Below are 23,192 nucleotides of genomic sequence, written 5' to 3' on the forward strand. Positions count from 1 at the left end.
AAAATCGGTAAGATTGCATCCTCACTCTCTCAGGTTTAAAATCTACAGACTGCCTCCTCACTCTCCCCCTCTCAGGTTTAAAATCTACAAGACTGCCTCCTCACTCTCAGGTTTAAAATCTACAAGACTGCCTCCTCTCTCTCCCTCTCTCAGGTTTAAAATCTACAAGACTGCCTCCTCACTCTCCCTCTCTCAGGTTTAAATCTACAAGGCTGCCTCCTCTCGCTCAAGTTTAAAATCTACAAGAATGCCTCCTCACTCTCCCTCTCTCAGGTTTAAAATCTACAAGAATGCTTCCTCACTCTCCCTCTCTCAGGTTTAAAATCTACAAGGTAGGCTCCTCACTCTCCCCCTTTCAGGTTTAAATCTACAAGGCTGCCTCCTCTCGCTCAAGTTTAAAATCTACAAGACTGCCTCCTCTCTCTCAGGTGTAAAATCTACAAGACTGCCTCCTCACTCTCCCACTCTCAGGTTTAAAATCTACAAGACTGCCTCCTCACTCTCCCACTCTCAGGTTTAAAATCTACAAGACTGCCTCCTCACTCTCCCTCTCTCAGGTTTAAAATCTACAAGACTGCCTTCTCACTCTCCCCCTCTCAGGTTTAAAATCTACAAGACTGCCTCCTCACTCTCAGGTTTAAAATCTACAAGACTGCCTCCTCACTCTCCCTCTCTCAGGTTTAAAATCTACAAGACTGCCTCCTCACTCTCCCACTCTCAGGTTTAAAATCTACAAGACTGCCTCCTCACTCTCAGGTTTAAAATCTACAAGACTGCCTCCTCACTCTCCCTCTCTCAGGTTTAAAATCTACAAGACTGCCTCCTCACTCTCCCACTCTCAGGTTTAAAATCTACAAGACTGCCTTCTCACTCTCCCTCTCTCAGGTTTAAAATCCACAAGACAGCCTCCTGGCTCTCCCTCTCTCAGGTTTAAAATCTACAAGACTGCCTTCTCACTCTCCCCCTCTCAGGTTTAAAATCTACAAGACTGCCTCCTCACTCTCCTCTCTCTCAGGTTTGAAATCTACAAGACTGCCTCCTTTCTCTCAGGTTTAAAATGTACAAGACTGCCTCCTCACTCTCAGGTTTAAAATCTCCAAGACTGCCTCCTCACTCTCAGGTTTAAAATCTACAAGACTTCCTCCTCACTCTCCCCCTCTAAGGTTTAAAATCTACAAGACTGCCTCCTCACTCTCCTCTCTCTCAGGTTTAAAATCTACAAGACTGCCTCCTCACTCTCAGGTTTAAAATCTACAAGACTGCCTCCTCACTCTCCCTCTCTCAGGTTTAAAATCTACAAGACTGCCTCCTCACTCTCAGGTTTAAAATCTACAAGACTGCCTCCTCACTCTCCCTCTCTCAGGTTTAAAATCTACAAGACTGCCTCCTCACTCTCAGGTTTAAAATCTACAAGACTGCCTCCTCACTCTCCCTCTCTCAGGTTTAAAATCTACAAGACAGCCTCCTCACTCTCCCCATCTCAGGTTTAAAATCTACAGACTGCCTCCTCACTCTCCCCCTCTCAGGGTTAAAATCTACAAGACTGCCTCCTCACTCTCCCCCTCTCAGGTATAAAATCTACAAGACTGCCTCCTCACTCTCAGGTGTAAAGTCTACCAGACTGCCTCCTGACACTCCCCCTCTCAGGTTTAACATCTACAAGACTGCCTCCTCACTCTCAGGTTTAAAATCTACAAGACTGCCTTCTCGCTGTTCCCCTCTCAGGTTTAAATTATGCAAGAATGCCTCCTCACGCTCCCTCTCTCAGGTTTAAAATCTGCAAGACTGCCTTCTCACTCTCCCTCTCTCAGGTTTAAAATCGGTAAGATTGCATCCTCACTCTCTCAGGTTTAAAATCTACAGACTGCCTCCTCACTCTCCCCCTCTCAGGTTTAAAATCTACAAGACTGCCTCCTCACTCTCAGGTTTAAAATCTACAAGACTGCCTCCTCTCTCTCAGGTTTAAAATCTACAAGACTGCCTCCTCACTCTCAGGTTTAAAATCTACAAGACTGCCTTCTCGCTGTTCCCCTCTCAGGTTTAAATTATGCAAGAATGCCTCCTCACTCTCCCTCTCTCTGGTTTAAAATCTACAAGACAGCCTCCTCACTCTCCCTCTCTCAGGTTTAAAATCTACAAGACTGCCTTCTCGCTCTCCCCCTCTCAGATTTAAAATCTACAAGACTGCCTCCTCACTCTCCCTCTCTCAGGTTTAAAACCTACAAGACTGCCTCCTCACTCTCAGGTTTAAAATCTACAAGACTGCCTCCTCACTCTCCCTCTTTCAGGTTTAAAATCTACAAGACTGCCTCCTCACACTCAGGTTTAAAATCTCCAAGACAGCCTCCTCACTCTCCCTCTCTCAGATTTAAAATCTCCAAGACTGCCTTCTCACTCTCCCCCTCTAAGGTTTAAAATCTACAAGACTGCCTCCTCACTCTCCCCCTCTCAGGTTTAAAATCTACAAGACTGCCTTCTCACTCTCCCTCTCTCAGGTTTAAAATCTGTAAGACTGCCTCCTCACTCTCTCAGGTTTAAAATCTACAGACTGCCTCCTCACTCTCCCACTCTCAGGGTTAAAATCTAGAAGACTGCCTCCTCACTCTCCCTCTCTCAGGTTTAAAATCTACAAGACTGCCTCCTCACTCTCAGGTTTAAAATCTACAGACTGCCTCCTCACTCTCCCCCTCTCAGGGTTAAAATCTACAAGACTGCCTCCTCACTCTCCCCCTCTCAGGTTTAAAATCTACAAGACTGCCTCCTTACTCTCTCACTCTCAGGTTTAAAATCTACAAGACTGCCTCCTCACTCTCCCCCTCTCAGGTTTAAAATCTGCAAGACTGCCTCCTCAATCTCACCCTCTCAGGTTTAAAATCTACAAGACTGCCTCCTCACTCTCCCCCTCTCAGGTTTAAAATCTACAGACTGCCTCCTCACTCTCCCCATCTCAGGGTTAAAATCTACAAGACTGCCTCCTCACTCTCCCCCTCTCAGGTTTAAAATCTACAAGACTGCCTCCTCACTCTCCCCCTCTCAGGTTTAAAACCTGCAAGACTGCCTTCTCGCTCTCCCCCTCTCAGATTTAAAATCTACAAGGCTGCCTTCTCACTCTCCCCCTCTCAGGGTAAAAATCTGCAAGACTGCCTCTTCTCTCTCAGGTTTAAAATCTACAAGACTGCCTCCTCTGTCTCAGGTTTAAAATCTACAAGACTGCCTCCTCTCTCTCAGGTTTAAAATCTACAAGACTGCCACCTCACTCTCCCCCTCTCAGTTTTAAAATCTACAAGATTGCCTTCTCACTCTCCCCCTCTCAGGTTTAAAATCTACATGACTGCCACCTCACTCTCCCCCTCTCAGTTTTAAAATCTACAAGACTGCCTCCTCACTCTCCCTCTCTCAAATTTAAAATCTACTATTCTGCCTCCTCACTCTCCCTCTCTCAGGTTTAAAATCTGCAAGATTGCATCGTCTCTCTCCCTCTCTCAGGTTTAAAATCTACCAGATTGCCTTCTCGCTCTCCCCCTCTCAGGTTTAAAATCTACAAGACTGCCTCCTCACTCTCTCAGGTTTAAAATCTCCAAGACTGTCTATTCACTCTCTGGTTTAAACTCTACAAGACTGCCTCCTCACTCTCCCCCTCTCAGGTTTAAAATCTACAAGACTGCCTTCTCGCTCTCCCCCTCTCGGGGTATAAATGTGCAAAACTGCCTCCCCATTCTCCCTCTCAGGTTTAAAATCTACAAGACTGCGTCCTCACTCTCAGGATTAAAATCTACAAGACTGCCTCCTCACTCTCCCTCTCTCAGGTTTAAAATCTACAAGACTGCCTCCTCACTCTCAGGTTTAAAATCTACAAGCCTGCCTCCTCACTCTCTCAGGTTTAAAATCTACAAGACTGCCTCCTCACTCTCAGGTTTAAAATCTACAAGACAGCCTCCTCACTCTCCCTCTCTCAGGTTTAAAATCTACAAGACTGCCTTCTCACTCTCCCCCTGTCAGGTTTAAAATCTACAAGACTGCCTCCTCACTCTCCCCCTGTCAGGTTTAAAATCTACAAGACTGCCCTCTCACTCTCCCTCTCTCAGGTTTAAAATCTGTAAGACTGCCTCCTCACTCTCTCAGGTTTAAAATCTACAGACTGCCTCCTCACTCTCCCCCTCTCAGGTTTAAAATCTACAAGACTGCCTCCTCATTCTCCCTCTCTCAAGTTTAAAATCTACAAGACTGCCTCCTCACTCTCAGGTTTAAAATCTACAGACTGCCTCCTCACTCTCCCCCTCTCAGGTTTAAAATCTACAAGGCTGCCTCCTCACACTCCCTCTTTCAGGTTAAAAATCTACAAGACTGCCTCCTCAATCTCAGGTTTAAAATCTACAAGACAGCCACCTCACTCTCCCTCTCTCAGGTTTAAAATCTACAAGACTGCCTTCTCACTCTCCCCCTCTCAGGTTTAAAATCTACAGACAGCCTCCTCACTCTCCCCCTCTCAGGTTTAAAATCTACAAGACTGCCTCCTCACTCTCCCTCGCTCAGGTTTAAAATCTACAAGACTGCCTCCTCACTCTCAGGTTTAAAATCTACAAGACTGCCTTCTCACTCTCCCCCTCTCAGGGTAAAAATCTGCAAGACTGCCTCTTCTCTCTCAGGTTTAAAATCTACAAGACTGCCTCCTCACTCTCCCCCTCTCAGGTTTAAAATCTACAAGACTGCCTTCTCGCTCTCCCCCTCTCAGATTTAAAATCTACAAGACTGCCTTCTCGCTCTCCCCCTCTCGGGGTATAAATGTGCAAAACTGCCTCCCCATTCTCCCTCTCAGGTTTAAAATCTACAAGACTGCCTCCTCTCTCTCAGGTTTAAAATCTACAAGACTGCCTCCTCACTCTCAGGTTTAAAATCTACAAGACTGCCTTCTCTCTCTCAGGTTTAAAATCTACAAGACTGCCTCCTCTCTCTCAGGTTTAAAATCTACAAGACTGCCTCCTCACTCTCAGGTTTAAAATCTACAAGACTGCCTCCTCACTCTCCCCCTCTCAGGTTTAAAATCTGCAAGACTGCCTCCTCACTCTCCCCCTCTGAGGTTTAAAATCTACAAGACTGCCTCCTCACTCTCCCCCTCTCAGGTTTAAAATCTACAAGACTGCCTCCTCACTCTCCCTTTCTCAGGTTTAAAATCTGCAAGACTGCCTCCTCACTCTCCCCTTCTCAGGGTTAAAATCTACAAGTCTGCCTCCTCACTCTCCCTCTCTCAGGTTTACAATTTGCAAGACTGCCTCTTCACTCTCCCTCTCTCAGGTTTAAAATCTGCAAAACTGCCTCCTCACTCTCTCAGGTTTAAAATCTGCAAGACTGCCTCCTCACTCTCCCCCTCTCAGGGTTAAAATCTACAAGACTGCCTCCTCACTCTCAGTTTTAAAATTTGCAAGACTGCCTCCTCACTCTCCCTCACTCAGGTTTAAAATCTGCAATACTGCCTTCTCACTCTCCCTCTCTCAGGTTTAAAATCTACAAGACTGCCTTCTCACTCTCCCTCTCTCAGGTTTAAAATCTGTAAGACTGCATCCTCACTCTCTCAGGTTTAAGATCTACAGACTGCCTCCTCACTCTCCCCCTCTCAGGTTTAAAATCTACAAGACTGCGTCCTCTCTCTCAGGCTTAAAATGTCCAAGACTGCCTCCTCACTCTCAGGTTTAAAATCTACATGACTGCCTTCTCGCTCTCCCCCTCTCAGATTTAAAATCTACAAGACTGCCTCCTCACTCTCAGTTTTAAAATCTACAAGACTGCCTCCTCACTCTCCCTCTGTCAGGTTTAAATCGACAAGACTGCCTCCTCACTCTCAGGTTTAAAATCTAATAGACTGCCTCTTCACTCTCAGGTTTAAAATCTACAAGAATGCCTCCTCACTCTCCCTCTCTCAGGTTTAAATCTACAGACTGCCTCCACTCTCGCTCAGGTTTAAAATCTACAAGACTGCCTTCTCTCTCTCCCCCTCTCAGGTTTAAAATCTAAGAGACTGCCTCTTCACTCTCAGGTTTAAAATCTACAAGAATGCCTCCTCACTCTCCCTCTCTCAGGTTTAAAATCTACAAGACTGCCTCCTCACTCTCCCTCTCTCAGGTTTAAATCTACAAGGCTGCCTCCTCTCGCTCAAGTTTAAAATCTACAAGAATGCCTCCTCACTCTCCCTCTCTCAGGTTTAAAATCTACAAGAATGCTTCCTCACTCTCCCTCTCTCAGGTTTAAAATCTACAAGGTAGGCTCCTCACTCTCCCCCTCTCAGGTTTAAATCTACAAGGCTGCCTCCTCTCGCTCAAGTTTAAAATCTACAAGACTGCCTCCTCTCTCTCAGGTGTAAAATCTACAAGACTGCCTCCTCACTCTCCCTCTCTCAGGTTTAAAATCTACAAGACTGCCTTCTCACGCTGCCCCTCTCAGGTTTAAAATCTACAAGACTGCCTCCTCACTCTCAGGTTTAAAATCTACAAGACTGCCTCCTCACTCTCCCTCTCTCAGGTTTAAAATCTACAAGACTGCCTCCTCACTCTCACACTCTCAGGTTTAAAATCTACAAGACTGCCTCCTCACTCTCAGGTTTAAAATCTACAAGACTGCCTCCTCACTCTCCCTCTCTCAGGTTTAAAATCTACAAGACTGCCTCCTCACTCTCCCACTCTCAGGTTTAAAATCTACAAGACTGCCTTCTCACTCTCCCTCTCTCAGGTTAAAATCCACAAGACAGCCTCCTCGCTCTCCCTCTCTCAGGTTTAAAATCTACAAGACTGCCTTCTCACTCTCCCCCTCTCAGGTTTAAAATCTACAAGACTGCCTCCTCACTCTCCTCTCTCTCAGGTTTGAAATCTACAAGACTGCCTCCTCTCTCTCAGGTTTAAAATGTACAAGACTGCCTCCTCACTCTCAGGTTTAAAATCTACAAGACTGCCTCCTCACTCTCAGGTTTAAAATCTACAAGACTTCCTCCTCACTCTCCCCCTCTCAGGTTTAAAATCTACAAGACTGCCTCCTCACTCTCCTCTCTCTCAGGTTTAAAATCTACAAGACTGCCTCCTCACTCTCAGGTTTAAAATCTACAAGACTGCCTCCTCACTCTCCCTCTCTCAGTTTAATATCTACAAGACTGCCTCCTCACTCTCAGGTTTAAAATCTACAAGACTGCCTCCTCACTCTCAGGTTTAAAATCTACAAGACAGCCTCCTCACTCTCCCCATCTCAGGTTTAAGATCTACAGACTGCCTCCTCACTCTCCCTCTCTCAGGTTTAAAATCTACAAGACTGCTTCCTCTCTCTCAGGTTTAAAATGTACAAAACTGCCTCCTCACTCTCAGGTTTAAAATCTACAAGACAGCCTCCTCACTCTCCCCATCTCAGGTTTAAAATCTGCAGACTGCCTCCTCACTCTCCCTCTCTCAGGTTTAAAATCTACAAGACTGCTTCCTCTCTCTCAGGTTTAAAATGTACAAAACTGCCTCCTCACTCTCAGGTTTAAAATCTACAAGACTGCCCCCTCACTCTCAGGTTTAAACCCTGCATGACTGCCACCTCACTCTCCCTCTCTCAGGTTTAAAATCTACAAGACTGCCTCCTCATTCTCAGGTTTAAAATCTACAAGACTGCCTCCTCATTCTCAGGTTTAAAATCTACAAGACTGCCCCCTCACTCTCAGGTTTAAACCCTGCATGACTGCCACCTCACTCTCCCTCTCTCAGGTTTAAAATCTACAAGACTGCCTCCTCTCTCTCAGGTTCAAAATTTACAAGACTGCCTCCTCTCTCTCAGGTTTAAAATCTACAAGACTGCCTCCTCACTCTCTCAGGTTTAAAATCTACAGACTGCGTCCTCACTCTCCCCCTCTCAGGTTTAAAAACTACAAGACTGCCTCCTCACTCTCACGTTTAAAATCTACAAGTCTGCCTCCTCTCTCTCAGGTTTAAAATCTACAAGACTGCCTCCTCACTCTCAGGTTTAAAATCTACAAGACTGCCTCCTCACTCTCCCCCTCTCAGGTTTAAAATCTACAAGACTGCCTTCTCACTCTCCCCCTCGCAGGGTAAAAATCTGCAAGACTGCCTCTTCTCTCTCAGGTTTAAAATCTACAAGACTGCCTCCTCACTCTCCCCCTCTCAGGTTTAAAATCTACAAGACTGCCTTCTCGCTCTCCCCCTCTCGGGGTATAAATGTGCCAAACTGCCTCCCCATTCTCCCTCTCAGGTTTAAAATCTACAAGACTGCCTCCTCTCTCTCAGGTTTAAAATCTACAAGACTGCCTCCTCACTCTCAGGTTTAAAATCTACAAGACTGCCTTCTCTCTCTCAGGTTTAAAATCTACAAGACTGCCTCCTCTCTCTCAGGTTTAAAATCTACAAGACTGCCTCCTCACTCTCAGGTTTAAAATCTACAAGAATGCCTCCTCACTCGCCCCCTCTCAGGTTTAAAATCTACAAGACTGCCTCCTCACTCTCCCTTTCTCAGGTTTAAAATCTGCAAGACTGCCTCCTCACTCTCCCCTTCTCAGGGTTAAAATCTACAAGACTGCCTCCTCACTCTCCCTCTCTCAGGTTTACAATTTGCAAGACTGCCTCTTCACTCTCCCTCTCTCAGGTTTAAAATCTGCAAGACTGCCTCCTCACTCTCTCAGGTTTAAAATCTGCAAGACTGCCTCCTCACTCTCCCCCTCTCAGGTTTAAAATCTACAAGACTGCCTCCTCACTCTCCCTCGCTCAGGTTTAAAATCTACAAGACTGCCTCCTCACTCTCAGGTTTAAAATCTACAAGACTGCCTTCTCACTCTCCCCCTCTCAGGGTAAAAATCTGCAAGACTGCCTCTTCTCTCTCAGGTTTAAAATCTACAAGACTGCCTCCTCACTCTCCCCCTCTCAGGTTTAAAATCTACAAGACTGCCTTCTCGCTCTCCCCCTCTCAGATTTAAAATCTACAAGACTGCCTTCTCGCTCTCCCCCTCTCGGGGTATAAATGTGCAAAACTGCCTCCCCATTCTCCCTCTCAGGTTTAAAATCTACAAGACTGCCTCCTCTCTCTCAGGTTTAAAATCTACAAGACTGCCTCCTCACTCTCAGGTTTAAAATCTACAAGACTGCCTTCTCTCTCTCAGGTTTAAAATCTACAAGACTGCCTCCTCACTCTCAGGTTTAAAATCTACAAGACTGCCTCCTCACTCTCAGGTTTAAAATCTACAAGAATGCCTCCTCACTCGCCCCCTCTCAGGTTTAAAATCTGCAAGACTGCCTCCTCACTCACCCCCTCTCAGGTTTAAAATCTAGAAGACTGCCTCCTCACTCTCCCCCTCTCAGGTTTAAAATCTACAAGACTGCCTCCTCACTCTCCCTTTCTCAGGTTTAAAATCTGCAAGACTGCCTCCTCACTCTCCCCTTCTCAGGGTTAAAATCTACAAGACTGCCTCCTCACTCTCCCTCTCTCAGGTTTACAATTTGCAAGACTGCCTCTTCACTCTCCCTCTCTCAGGTTTAAAATCTGCAAGACTGCCTCCTCACTCTCTCAGGTTTAAAATCTGCAAGACTGCCTCCTCACTCTCCCCCTCTCAGGGTTAAAATCTACAAGACTGCCTCCTCACTCTCAGTTTTAAAATTTTCAAGACTGCCTCCTCACTCTCCCTCTCTCAGGTTTAAAATCTGCAAGACTGCCTTCTCACTCTCCCTCTCTCAGGTTTAAAATCTACAAGACTGCCTTCTCACTCTCCCTCTCTCAGGTTTAAAATCTGTAAGACTGCATCCTCACTCTCTCAGGTTTAAGATCTACAGACTGCCTCCTCACTCTCCCCCTCTCAGGTTTAAAATCTACAAGACTGCGTCCTCTCTCTCAGGCTTAAAATGTCCAAGACTGCCTCCTCACTCTCTGGTTTAAAATCTGCATGACTGCCTTCTCGCTCTCCCCCTCTCAGATTTAAAATCTACAAGACTGCCTCCTCACTCTCAGTTTTAAAATCTACAAGACTGCCTCCTCACTCTCCCTCTGTCAGGTTTAAATCGACAAGACTGCCTCCTCACTCTCAGGTTTAAAATCTAATAGACTGCCTCTTCACTCTCAGGTTTAAAATCTACAAGAATGCCTCCTCACTCTCCCTCTCTCAGGTTTAAATCTACAGACTGCCTCCACTCTCGCTCAGGTTTAAAATCTACAAGACTGCCTTCTCTCTCTCCCCCTCTCAGGTTTAAAATCTAAGAGACTGCCTCTTCACTCTCAGGTTTAAAATCTACAAGAATGCCTCCTCACTCTCCCTCTCTCAGGTTTAAAATCTACAAGACTGCCTCCTCACTCTCCCTCTCTCAGGTTTAAATCTACAAGGCTGCCTCCTCTCGCTCAAGTTTAAAATCTACAAGAATGCCTCCTCACTCTCCCTCTCTCAGGTTTAAAATCTACAAGAATGCTTCCTCACTCTCCCTCTCTCAGGTTTAAAATCTACAAGGTAGGCTCCTCACTCTCCCCCTCTCAGGTTTAAATCTACAAGGCTGCCTCCTCTCTCTCAGGTGTAAAATCTACAAGACTGCCTCCTCACTCTCCCTCTCTCAGGTTTAAAATCTACAAGACTGCCTTCTCACTCTCCCCCTCTCAGGTTTAAAATCTACAAGACTGCCTCCTCACTCTCCTCTCTCTCAGGTTTGAAATCTACAAGACTGCCTCCTCTCTCTCAGGTTTAAAATGTACAAGACTGCCTCCTCACTCTCAGGTTTAAAATCTACAAGACTGCCTCCTCACTCTCAGGTTTAAAATCTACAAGACTTCCTCCTCACTCTCCCCCTCTCAGGTTTAAAATCTACAAGACTGCCTCCTCACTCTCCTCTCTCTCAGGTTTAAAATCTACAAGACTGCCTCCTCACTTTCAGGTTTAAAATCTACAAGACTGCCTCCTCACTCTCCCTCTCTCAGGTTTAATATCTACAAGACTGCCTCCTCACTCTCAGGTTTAAAATCTACAAGACTGCCTCCTCACTCTCAGGTTTAAAATCTACAAGACTGCCTCCTCACTCTCCCTCTCTCAGGTTTAAAATCTACAAGACAGACTCCTCACTCTCCCCATCTCAGGTTTAAAATCTACAGACTGCCTCCTCACTCTCCCTCTCTCAGGTTTAAAATCTACAAGACTGCTTCCTCTCTCTCAGGTTTAAAATCTACAAGACTGCCCCCTCACTCTCAGGTTTAAACCCTGCATGACTGCCACCTCACTCTCCCTCTCTCAGGTTTAAAATCTACAAGACTGCCTCCTCATTCTCAGGTTTAAAATCTACAAGACTGCCTCCTCATTCTCAGGTTTAAAATCTACAAGACTGCCCCCTCACTCTCAGGTTTAAACCCTGCATGACTGCCACCTCACTCTCCCTCTCTCAGGTTTAAAATCTACAAGACTGCCTCCTCTCTCTCAGGTTCAAAATCTACAAGACTGCCTCCTCTCTCTCAGGTTTAAAATCTACAAGACTGCCTCCTCACTCTCTCAGGTTTAAAATCTACAGACTGCGTCCTCACTCTCCCCCTCTCAGGTTTAAAAACTACAAGACTGCCTCCTCACTCTCACGTTTAAAATCTACAAGTCTGCCTCCTCTCTCTCAGGTTTAAAATCTACAAGACTGCCTCCTCACTCTCAGGTTTAAAATCGACAAGACTGCCTCCTCCCTCTCCCCCTCTCAGGTTTAAAATCTACAAGACTGCCTTCTCACTCTCCCCCTCGCAGGGTAAAAATCTGCAAGACTGCCTCTTCTCTCTCAGGTTTAAAATCTACAAGACTGCCTCCTCACTCTCCCCCTCTCAGGTTTAAAATCTACAAGACTGCCTTCTCGCTCTCCCCCTCTCGGGGTATAAATGTGCCAAACTGCCTCCCCATTCTCCCTCTCAGGTTTAAAATCTACAAGACTGCCTCCTCTCTCTCAGGTTTAAAATCTACAAGACTGCCTCCTCACTCTCAGGTTTAAAATCTACAAGACTGCCTTCTCTCTCTCAGGTTTAAAATCTACAAGACTGCCTCCTCTCTCTCAGGTTTAAAATCTACAAGACTGCCTCCTCACTCTCAGGTTTAAAATCTACAAGAATGCCTCCTCACTCGCCCCCTCTCAGGTTTAAAATCTACAAGACTGCCTCCTCACTCTCCCTTTCTCAGGTTTAAAATCTGCAAGACTGCCTCCTCACTCTCCCCTTCTCAGGGTTAAAATCTACAAGACTGCCTCCTCACTCTCCCTCTCTCAGGTTTACAATTTGCAAGACTGCCTCTTCACTCTCCCTCTCTCAGGTTTAAAATCTGCAAGACTGCCTCCTCACTCTCTCAGGTTTAAAATCTTCAAGACTGCCTCCTCACTCTCCCCCTCTCAGGGTTAAAATCTACAAGACTGCCTCCTCACTCTCAGTTTTAAAATCTGCAAGACTGCCTTCTCACTCTCCCTCTCTCAGGTTTAAAATCTACAAGACTGCCTTCTCACTCTCCCTCTCTCATTTTTAAAATCTGTAAGACTGCATCCTCATTCTCTCAGGTTTAAGATCTACAGACTGCCTCCTCACTCTCCCCCTCTCAGGTTTAAAATCTACAAGACTGCGTCCTCTCTCTCAGGCTTAAAATGTACAAGACTGCCTCCTCACTCTCAGGTTTAAAATCTACAAGACTGCCTCCTCATTCTCAGGTTTAAAATCTACAAGACTGCCTCCTCATTCTCAGGTTTAAAATCTACAAGACTGCCCCCTCACTCTCAGGTTTAAACCCTGCATGACTGCCACCTCACTCTCCCTCTCTCAGGTTTAAAATCTACAAGACTGCCTCCTCTCTCTCAGGTTCAAAATCTACAAGACTGCCTCCTCTCTCTCAGGTTTAAAATCTACAAGACTGCCTCCTCACTCTCTCAGGTTTAAAATCTACAGACTGCGTCCTCACTCTCCCCCTCTCAGGTTTAAAAACTACAAGACTGCCTCCTCACTCTCACGTTTAAAATCTACAAGTCTGCCTCCTCTCTCTCAGGTTTAAAATCTACAAGACTGCCTCCTCACTCTCAGGTTTAAAATCTACAAGACTGCCTCCTCACTCTCCCCCTCTCAGGTTTAAAATCTACAAGACTGCCTTCTCACTCTCCCCCTCTCAGGGTAAAAATCTGCAAGACTGCCTCTTCTCTCTCAGGTTTAAAATCTACAAGACTGCCTCCTCACTCTCCCCCTCTCAGGTTTAAAATCTACAAGACTGCCTTCTCGCTCTCCCCCTCTCAGATTTAAAATCTACAAGACTGCCTTCTCGCTCTCCCCCTCTCGGGGTATAAATGTGCCAAACTGCCTCCCCATTCTCCCTCTCAGGTTTAAAATCTACAAGACTGCCTCCTCTCTCTCAGGTTTAAAATCTACAAGACTGCCTCCTCACTCTCAGGTTTAAAATCTACAAGACTGCCTTCTCTCTCTCAGGTTTAAAATCTACAAGACTGCCTCCTCACTCTCAGGTTTAAAATCTACAAGACTGCCTCCTCACTCTCAGGTTTAAAATCTACAAGAATGCCTCCTCACTCGCCCCCTCTCAGGTTTAAAATCTGCAAGACTGCCTCCTCACTCTCCCCCTCTCAGGTTTAAAATCTACAAGACTGCCTCCTCACTCTCCCCCTCTCAGGTTTAAAATCTACAAGACTGCCTCCTCACTCTCCCTTTCTCAGGTTTAAAATCTGCAAGACTGCCTCCTCACTCTCCCCTTCTCAGGGTTAAAATCTACAAGACTGCCTTCTCACTCTCCCTCTCTCAGGTTTACAATTTGCAAGACTGCCTCTTCACTCTCAGTTTTAAAATCTGCAAGACTGCCTTCTCACTCTCCCTCTCTCAGGTTTAAAATCTACATGACTGCCTTCTCACTCTCCCTCTCTCAGGTTTAAAATCTGTAAGACTGCATCCTCACTCTCTCAGGTTTAAGATCTACAGACTGCCTCCTCACTCTCCCCCTCTCAGGTTTAAAATCTACAAGACTGCGTCCTCTCTCTCAGGCTTAAAATGTACAAGACTGCCTCCTCACTCTCAGGTTTAAAATCTACAAGACTGCCTTCTCGCTCTCCCCCTCTCAGATTTAAAATCTACAAGACTGCCTCCTCACTCTCAGTTTTAAAATCTACAAGACTGCCTCCTCACTCTCCCTCTGTCAGGTTTAAATCGACAAGACTGCCTCTTCACTCTCAGGTTTAAAATCTACAAGAATGCCTCCTCACTCTCCCTCTCTCAGGTTTAAATCTACAGACTGCCTCCACTCTCGCTCAGGTTTAAAATCTACAAGACTGCCTTCTCTCTCTCCCCCTCTCAGGTTTAAAATCTAAGAGACTGCCTCTTCACTCTCAGGTTTAAAATCTACAAGAATGCCTCCTCACTCTCCCTCTCTCAGGTTTAAAATCTACAAGACTGCCTCCTCACTCTCCCTCTCTCAGGTTTAAATCTACAAGGCTGCCTCCTCTCGCTCAGGTTTAAAATCTACAAGAATGCCTCCTCACTCTCCCTCTCTCAGGTTTAAAATCTACAAGAATGCTTCCTCACTCTCCCTCTCTCAGGTTTAAAATCTACAAGACTGCCTCCTCACTGTCCTCTCTCTCAGGTTTGAAATCTACAAGACTGCCTCCTCTCTCTCAGGTTTAAAATGTACAAGACTGCCTCCTCACTCTCAGGTTTAAAATCTACAAGACTGCCTCCTCACTCTCAGGTTTAAAATCTACAAGACTTCCTCCTCACTCTCCCCCTCTCAGGTTTAAAATCTACAAGACTGCCTCCTCACTCTCCTCTCTCTCAGGTTTAAAATCTACAAGACTGCCTCCTGACTCTCAGGTTTAAAATCTACAAGACTGCCTCCTCACTCTCCCTCTCTCAGGTTTAAAATCTACAAGACTGCCTCCTCACTCTCAGGTTTAAAATCTACAAGACTGCCTCCTCACTCTCCCTCTCTCAGGTTTAAAATCTACAAGACTGCCTCCTCACTATCCCCCTCTCAGGTTTAAAATCTACAAGACTGCTTCCTCTCTCTCAGGTTTAAAATGTACAAAACTGCCTCCTCACTCTCAGGTTTAAAATCTACAAGACTGCCTCCTCACTCTCAGGTTTAAAATCTACAAGACTGCCTCCTCACTCTCCCTCTCTCAGGTTTAAAATCTACAAGACAGCCTCCTCACTCTCCCCATCTCAGGTTTAAAATCTACAGACTGCCTCCTCACTCTCCCCCTCTCAGGTTTAAAATCTACAAGACTGCTTCCTCTCTCTCAGGTTTAAAATGTACAAAACTGCCTCCTCACTCTCAGGTTTAAAATCTACAAGACTGCCTCCTCTCTCTCAGGTTTAAAATCTACAAGACTGCCTCCTCACTCTCAGGTTTAAAATCTACAAGACTGCCCCCTCACTCTCAGGTTTAAACCCTGCATGACTGCCACCTCACTCTCCCTCTCTCAGGTTTAAAATCTACAAGACTGCCTCCTCATTCTCAGGTTTAAAATCTACAAGACTGCCTCCTCATTTTCAGGTTTAAAATCTACAAGACTGCCCCCTCACTCTCAGGTTTAAACCCTGCATGACTGCCACCTCACTCTCCCTGTCTCAGGTTTAAAATCTACAAGACTGCCTCCTCTCTCTCAGGTTCAAAATCTACAAGACTGCCTCCTCTCTCTCAGGTTTAAAATCTACAAGACTGCCTCCTCACTCTCTCAGGTTTAAAATCTACAGACTGCCTCCTTACTCTCCCCCTCTCAGGTTTAAAAACTACAAGACTGCCTCCTCACTCTCACGTTTAAAATCTACAAGTCTGCCTCCTCTCTCTCAGGTTTAAAATCTACAAGACTGTCTCCTCATTCTCAGGTTTAAAATCTACAAGACAGCCTTCTGTCTCTCAGGTTTAAAATCTGCAAGAATGCCTCCTCACTCTCCCTCTCTCAGGTTTAAAATCTGCAAGACTGCCTCCTCACTCTCCCTCTCTCAGGTTTAAAATCTACAAGACTGCCTTCTCACTCTCCCTCTCTCAGGTTTACAATTTGCAAGACTGCCTTCTCACTCTCCCTCTCTCAGGTTTAAAATCTACAAGACTGCCTTCTCACTCTCCCTCTCGCAGGTTTAAAATCTGTAAGATTGTCTCCTCACTCTCTCAGGTTTAAAATCTACAGACTACCTCCTCACTCTCCCCCTCTCAGGTTTAAAATCTACAAGACTGCCTCCTGTCTCTCAGGTTTAAAATGTACAAGACTGCCTCCTCACTCTTCCCCTCTCAGGTTTAAAATCTACAAGACAGCCTCCTCACTTTCCCTCTCTCAGGTTTAAAATCTACAAGACTGCCTCCTCACTCTCCCCCTCTCAGGTTTAAAATCTACAAGACTGCCTCCTCACTCTCCCACTCTCAGGTTTAAAATTTAGAAGACTGCCTTCTCACTCTCCCCCTCTCAAGTTTAAAATCTGCAAGACTGCCTCCTCACTCTCAGGTTTAAAATCTACAAGACTGCCTCCTCGCTCTCAGGTTTAAAATGTACAAGACTGCCTCCTCACTCTCCCTCTCTCAGGTTTAAAATCTGCAAGACTGCCTTCTCACTCTCCCCCTCTCAGGTTTAAAATCTACAAGACTGCCTTCTCACTCTCCCTCACTCATGTTTAAAATCTACAAGACTGCCTTCTCACTCTCCCTCTCTCAGGTTTAAAATCTACAAGACTGCCTCCTCGCTGTCCCCTCTCAGGTTTAAATTATGCAAGAATGCCTCCTCACTCTCCCTCTCTCAGGTTTAAAATCTACAAGACAGCCTCCTCACTCTCCCTCTCTCAGGTTTAAAATCGACAAGACTGCCTTCTCACTCTCCCTCTCTCAGGTTTAAAATCTGTAGGACTGCCTTCTCACTCTCCCTCTCTCAGGTTTAAAATCTACAAGGCTGCCTCCTGTCACTCAGGTTTAAAATCTACAAGACTGCCTTCTCACTCTCCCTCTCTCAGGTTTAAAATCTAAAAGACTGCCTCCTCACTCTCAGGTTTAAAATCTACAAGACTGCCTCCTCTCTCTCAGGTTTAAAATCTACAAGACTGCCTCCTCTCTCTCAGGTTTAAAATCTACAAGACTGCCTCCTCACTCTCCCTCTCTCAGGTTTAAAATCTACAAGACTGCCTCCTCACTCTCAGGTGTAAAATCTCCAAGAATGCCTTCTCACTCTCAGGTTTAAAATCTACAAGACTACCACCTCACTCTCCCCCTCTCAGTTTTAAAATCTACAAGACTGCCTCCTCACTCTCAGGTTTAAAATCTACAAGACTGCCACCTCACTCTCCCCCTCTCAGTTTTAAAATCTACAAGACTGCCTTCTCGCTCTCCCCCTCTCAGGTTTAAATTATGCAAGAATGCATCCTCTCTTTCCCTCTCTCAGGTTTAAAATCGACAAGACTGCCTCCTCACTCTCCCCCTCTCAGGTTTAAAATCTACAAGACTGCCTCCTCACTCTCCCTCTTTCAGGTTAAAAATCGACAAGACTGCCTCCTCACTCTCAGGTTTAAAATCTACAAGACAGCCTCCTCACTCTCCCTCTCTCAGGTTTAAAATCTACAAGACTGCCTTCTCACTCTCCCCCTCTCAGGTTTAAAATCTACAGACAGCCTCCTCACTCTCGGCCTCTCAGGTTTAAAATCTACAAGACTGCCTCCTCACTCTCCCTCTCTCAGGTTTAAAATCTACAAGACTGCCTCCTCACTCTCAGGTTTAAAATCTACAAGACTGCCTTCTCACTCTCCCCCTCTCAGGGTAAAAATCTGCAAGACTGCCTCTTCTCTCTCAGGTTTAAAATCTACAAGACTACCTCCTCACTCTCCCCCTCTCAGGTTTAAAATCTACAAGACTGCCTTCTCGCTCTCCCCCTCTCAGATTTAAAATCTACAAGACTGCCTTCTCGCTCTCCCCCTCTCGGGGTATAAATGTGCAAAACTGCCTCCCCATTCTCCCTCTCAGGTTTAAAATCTACAAGACTGCCTCCTCTCTCTCAGGTTTAAAATCTACAAGACTGCCTCCTCACTCTCAGGTTTAAAATCTACAAGACTGCCTTCTCTCTCTCAGGTTTAAAATCTACAAGACTGCCTCCTCACTCTCAGGTTTAAAATCTACAAGAATGCCTCCTCACTCGCCCCCTCTCAGGTTTAAAATCTGCAAGACTGCCTCCTCACTCTCCCCCTCTCAGGTTTAAAATCTACAAGACTGCCTCCTCACTCTCCTCTCTCTCAGGTTTAAAATCTACAAGACTGCCTCCTCACTCTCCCTTTCGCAGGTTTAAAATCTGCAAGACTGCCTCCTCACTCTCCCCTTCTCAGGGTTAAAATCTACAAGACTGCCTCCTCACTCTCCCACTCTCAGGTTTACAATTTGCAAGACTGCCTCTTCACTCTCCCTCTCTCAGGTTTAAAATCTACAAGACTGCCTCCTCACTCTCTCAGGTTTAAAATCTGCAAGACTGCCTCCTCACTCTCCCCCTCTCAGGGTTAAAATCTACAAGACTGCCTCCTCACTCTCAGGTTTAAAATTTGCAAGACTGCCTCCTCACTCTCCCTCTCTCAGGTTTAAAATCTGCAAGACTGCCTTCTCACTCTCCCTCTCTCAGGTTTAAAATCTACAAGACTGCCTTCTCACTCTCCCTCTCTCAGGTTTAAAATCTGTAAGACTGCATCCTCACTCTCTCAGGTTTAAGATCTACAGACTGCCTCCTCACTCTCCCCCTCTCAGGTTTAAAATCTACAAGACTGCGTCCTCTCTCTCAGGCTTAAAATGTGCCAGACTGCCTCCTCACTCTCAGGTTTAAAATCTACAAGACTGCCTTCTCGCTCTCCCCCTCTCAGATTTAAAATCTACAAGACTGCCTCCTCACTCTCAGTTTTAAAATCTACAAGACTGCCTCCTCACTCTCCCTCTGTCAGGTTTAAATCGACAAGACTGCCTCCTCACTCTCAGGTTTAAAATCTAATAGACTGCCTCTTCACTCTCAGGTTTAAAATCTACAAGAATGCCTCCTCACTCTCCCTCTCTCAGGTTTAAATCTACAGACTGCCTCCACTCTCGCTCAGGTTTAAAATCTACAAGACTGCCTTCTCTCTCTCCCCCTCTCAGGTTTAAAATCTAAGAGACTGCCTCTTCACTCTCAGGTTTAAAATCTACAAGAATGCCTCCTCACTCTCCCTCTCTCAGGTTTAAAATCTACAAGACTCCCTCCTCACTCTCCCTCTCTCAGGTTTAAATCTACAAGGCTGCCTCCTCTCGCTCAAGTTTAAAATCTACAAGAATGCCTCCTCACTCTCCCTCTCTCAGGTTTAAAATCTACAAGAATGCTTCCTCACTCTCCCCCTCTCAGGTTTAAAATCTACAGACAGCCTCCTCACTCTCCCCCTCTCAGGTTTAAAATCTACAAGACTGCCTCCTCACTCTCCCTCTCTCAGGTTTAAAATCTACAAGACTGCCTCCTCACTCTCAGGTTTAAAATCTACAAGACTGCCTTCTCACTCTCCCCCTCTCAGGGTAAAAATCTGCAAGACTGCCTCTTCTCTCTCAGGTTTAAAATCTACAAGACTGCCTCCTCACTCTCCCCCTCTCAGGTTTAAAATCTACAAGACTGCCTTCTCGCTCTCCCCCTCTCAGATTTAAAATCTACAAGACTGCCTTCTCGCTCTCCCCCTCTCGGGGTATAAATGTGCAAAACTGCCTCCCCATTCTCCCTCCCAGGTTTAAAATCTACAAGACTGCCTCCTCTCTCTCAGGTTTAAAATCTACAAGACTGCCTCCTCACTCTCAGGTTTAAAATCTACAAGACTGCCTTCTCTCTCTCAGGTTTAAAATCTACAAGACTGCCTCCTCACTCTCAGGTTTAAAATCTACAAGACTGCCTCCTCACTCTCAGGTTTAAAATCTACAAGAATGCCTCCTCACTCGCCCCCTCTCAGGTTTAAAATCTGCAAGACTGCCTCCTCACTCTCCCCCTCTCAGGTTTAAAATCTACAAGACTGCCTCCTCACTCTCCTCTCTCTCAGGTTTAAAATCTACAAGACTGCCTCCTCACTCTCCCTTTCGCAGGTTTAAAATCTGCAAGACTGCCTCCTCACTCTCCCCTTCTCAGGGTTAAAATCTACAAGACTGCCTCCTCACTCTCCCACTCTCAGGTTTACAATTTGCAAGACTGCCTCTTCACTCTCCCTCTCTCAGGTTTAAAATCTACAAGACTGCCTCCTCACTCTCTCAGGTTTAAAATCTGCAAGACTGCCTCCTCACTCTCCCCCTCTCAGGGTTAAAGTCTACAAGACTGCCTCCTCACTCTCAGGTTTAAAATTTGCAAGACTGCCTCCTCACTCTCCCTCTCTCAGGTTTAAAATCTGCAAGACTGCCTTCTCACTCTCCCTCTCTCAGGTTTAAAATCTACAAGACTGCCTTCTCACTCTCCCTCTCTCAGGTTTAAAATCTGTAAGACTGCATCCTCACTCTCTCAGGTTTAAGATCTACAGACTGCCTCCTCACTCTCCCCCTCTCAGGTTTAAAATCTACAAGACTGCGTCCTCTCTCTCAGGCTTAAAATGTGCAAGACTGCCTCCTCACTCTCAGGTTTAAAATCTACAAGACTGCCTTCTCGCTCTCCCCCTCTCAGATTTAAAATCTACAAGACAGCCTCCTCACTCTCAGTTTTAAAATCTACAAGACTGCCTCCTCACTCTCCCTCTGTCAGGTTTAAATCGACAAGACTGCCTCCTCACTCTCAGGTTTAAAATCTAATAGACTGCCTCTTCACTCTCAGGTTTAAAATCTACAAGAATGCCTCCTCACTCTCCCTCTCTCAGGTTTAAATCTACAGACTGCCTCCACTCTCGCTCAGGTTTAAAATCTACAAGACTGCCTTCTCTCTCTCCCCCTCTCAGGTTTAAAATCTAAGAGACTGCCTCTTCACTCTCAGGTTTAAAATCTACAAGAATGCCTCCTCACTCTCCCTCTCTCAGGTTTAAAATCTACAAGACTGCCTCCTCACTCTCCCTCTCTCAGGTTTAAATCTACAAGGCTGCCTCCTCTCGCTCAAGTTTAAAATCTACAAGAGTGCCTCCTCACTCTCCCTCTCAGGTTTAAAATCTACAAGAATGCTTCCTCACTCTCCCTCTCTCAGGTTTAAAATCTACAGACAGCCTCCTCACTCTCCCCCTCTCAGGTTTAAAATCTACAAGACTGCCTCCTCACTCTCCCTCTCTCAGGTTTAAAATCTACAAGACTGCCTCCTCACTCTCAGGTTTAAAATCTACAAGACTGCCTTCTCACTCTCCCCCTCTCAGGGTAAAAATCTGCAAGACTGCCTCTTCTCTCTCAGGTTTAAAATCTACAAGACTGCCTCCTCACTCTCCCCCTCTCAGGTTTAAAATCTACAAGACTGCCTTCTCGCTCTCCCCCTCTCAGATTTAAAATCTACAAGACTGCCTTCTCGCTCTCCCCCTCTCGGGGTATAAATGTGCAAAACTGCCTCCCCATTCTCCCTCCCAGGTTTAAAATCTACAAGACTGCCTCCTCTCTCTCAGGTTTAAAATCTACAAGACTGCCTCCTCACTCTCAGGTTTAAAATCTACAAGACTGCCTTCTCTCTCTCAGGTTTAAAATCTACAAGACTGCCTCCTCACTCTCAGGTTTAAAATCTACAAGACTGCCTCCTCACTCTCAGGTTTAAAATCTACAAGAATGCCTCCTCACTCGCCCCCTCTCAGGTTTAAAATCTGCAAGACTGCCTCCTCACTCTCCCCCTCTCAGGTTTAAAATCTACAAGACTGCCTCCTCACTCTCCCCCTCTCAGGTTCAAAATCTACAAGACTGCCTCCTCACTCTCCCTTTCTCAGATTTAAAATGTACAAGACTGCCTTCTCGCTCTCCCCCTCTCGGGGTATAAATGTGCAAAACTGCCTCCCCATTCTCCCTCTCAGGTTTAAAATCTACAAGACTGCCTCCTCTCTCTCAGGTTTAAAATCTACAAGACTGCCTCCTCACTCTCAGGTTTAAAATCTACAAGACTGCCTTCTCTCTCTCAGGTTTAAAATCTACAAGACTGCCTCCTCACTCTCAGGTTTAAAATCTACAAGACTGCCTCCTCACTCTCAGGTTTAAAATCTACAAGAATGCCTCCTCACTCGCCCCCTCTCAGGTTTAAAATCTGCAAGACTGCCTCCTCACTCTCCCCCTCTCAGGTTTAAAATCTACAAGACTGCCTCCTCACTCTCCCCCTCTCAGGTTTAAAATCTACAAGACTGCCTCCTCACTCTCCCTTTCTCAGGTTTAAAATCTGCAAGACTGCCTCCTCACTCTCCCCTTCTCAGGGTTAAAATCTACAAGACTGCCTCCTCACTCTCCCTCTCTCAGGTTTACAATTTGCAAGACTGCCTCTTCACTCTCCCTCTCTCAGGTTTAAAATCTGCAAGACTGCCTCCTCACTCTCTCAGGTTTAAAATCTGCAAGACTGCCTCCTCACTCTCCCCCTCTCAGGGTTAAAATCTACAAGACTGCCTCCTCACTCTCAGGTTTAAAATTTGCAAGGCTGCCTACTCACTCTCCCTCTCTCAGGTTTAAAATCTGCAAGACTGCCTTCTCACTCTCCCTCTCTCAGGTTTAAAATCTACAAGACTGCCTTCTCACTATCCCTCTCTCAGGTTTAAAATCTGTAAGACTACATCCTCACTCTCTCAGGTTTAAGATCTACAGACTGCCTCCTCACTCTCCCCCTCTCAGGTTTAAAATCTACAAGACTGCGTCCTCTCTCTCAGGCTTAAAATGTACAAGACTGCCTCCTCACTCTCAGGTTTAAAATCTACAAGACTGCCTTCTCGCTCTCCCCCTCTCAGATTTAAAATCTACAAGACTGCCTCCTCACTCTCAGTTTTAAAATCTACAAGACTGCCTCCTCACTCTCCCTCTGTCAGGTTTAAATCGACAAGACTGCCTCCTCACTCTCAGGTTTAAAATCTAATAGACTGCCTCTTCACTCTCAGGTTTAAAATCTACAAGAATGCCTCCTCACTCTCCCTCTCTCAGGTTTAAATCTACAGACTGCCTCCACTCTCGCTCAGGTTTAAAATCTACAAGACTGCCTTCTCTCTCTCCCCCTCTCAGGTTTAAAATCTAAGAGACTGCCTCTTCACTCTCAGGTTTAAAATCTACAAGAATGCCTCCTCACTCTCCCTCTCTCAGGTTTAAAATCTACAAGACTGCCTCC

This window comes from Chiloscyllium plagiosum, unplaced genomic scaffold (assembly GCF_037043375.1).
Source record: "Chiloscyllium plagiosum isolate Xiang-an unplaced genomic scaffold, Cpla_swu_hap1 HiC_scaffold_43, whole genome shotgun sequence".
NCBI classification, from domain to species: domain Eukaryota; kingdom Metazoa; phylum Chordata; class Chondrichthyes; order Orectolobiformes; family Hemiscylliidae; genus Chiloscyllium; species Chiloscyllium plagiosum.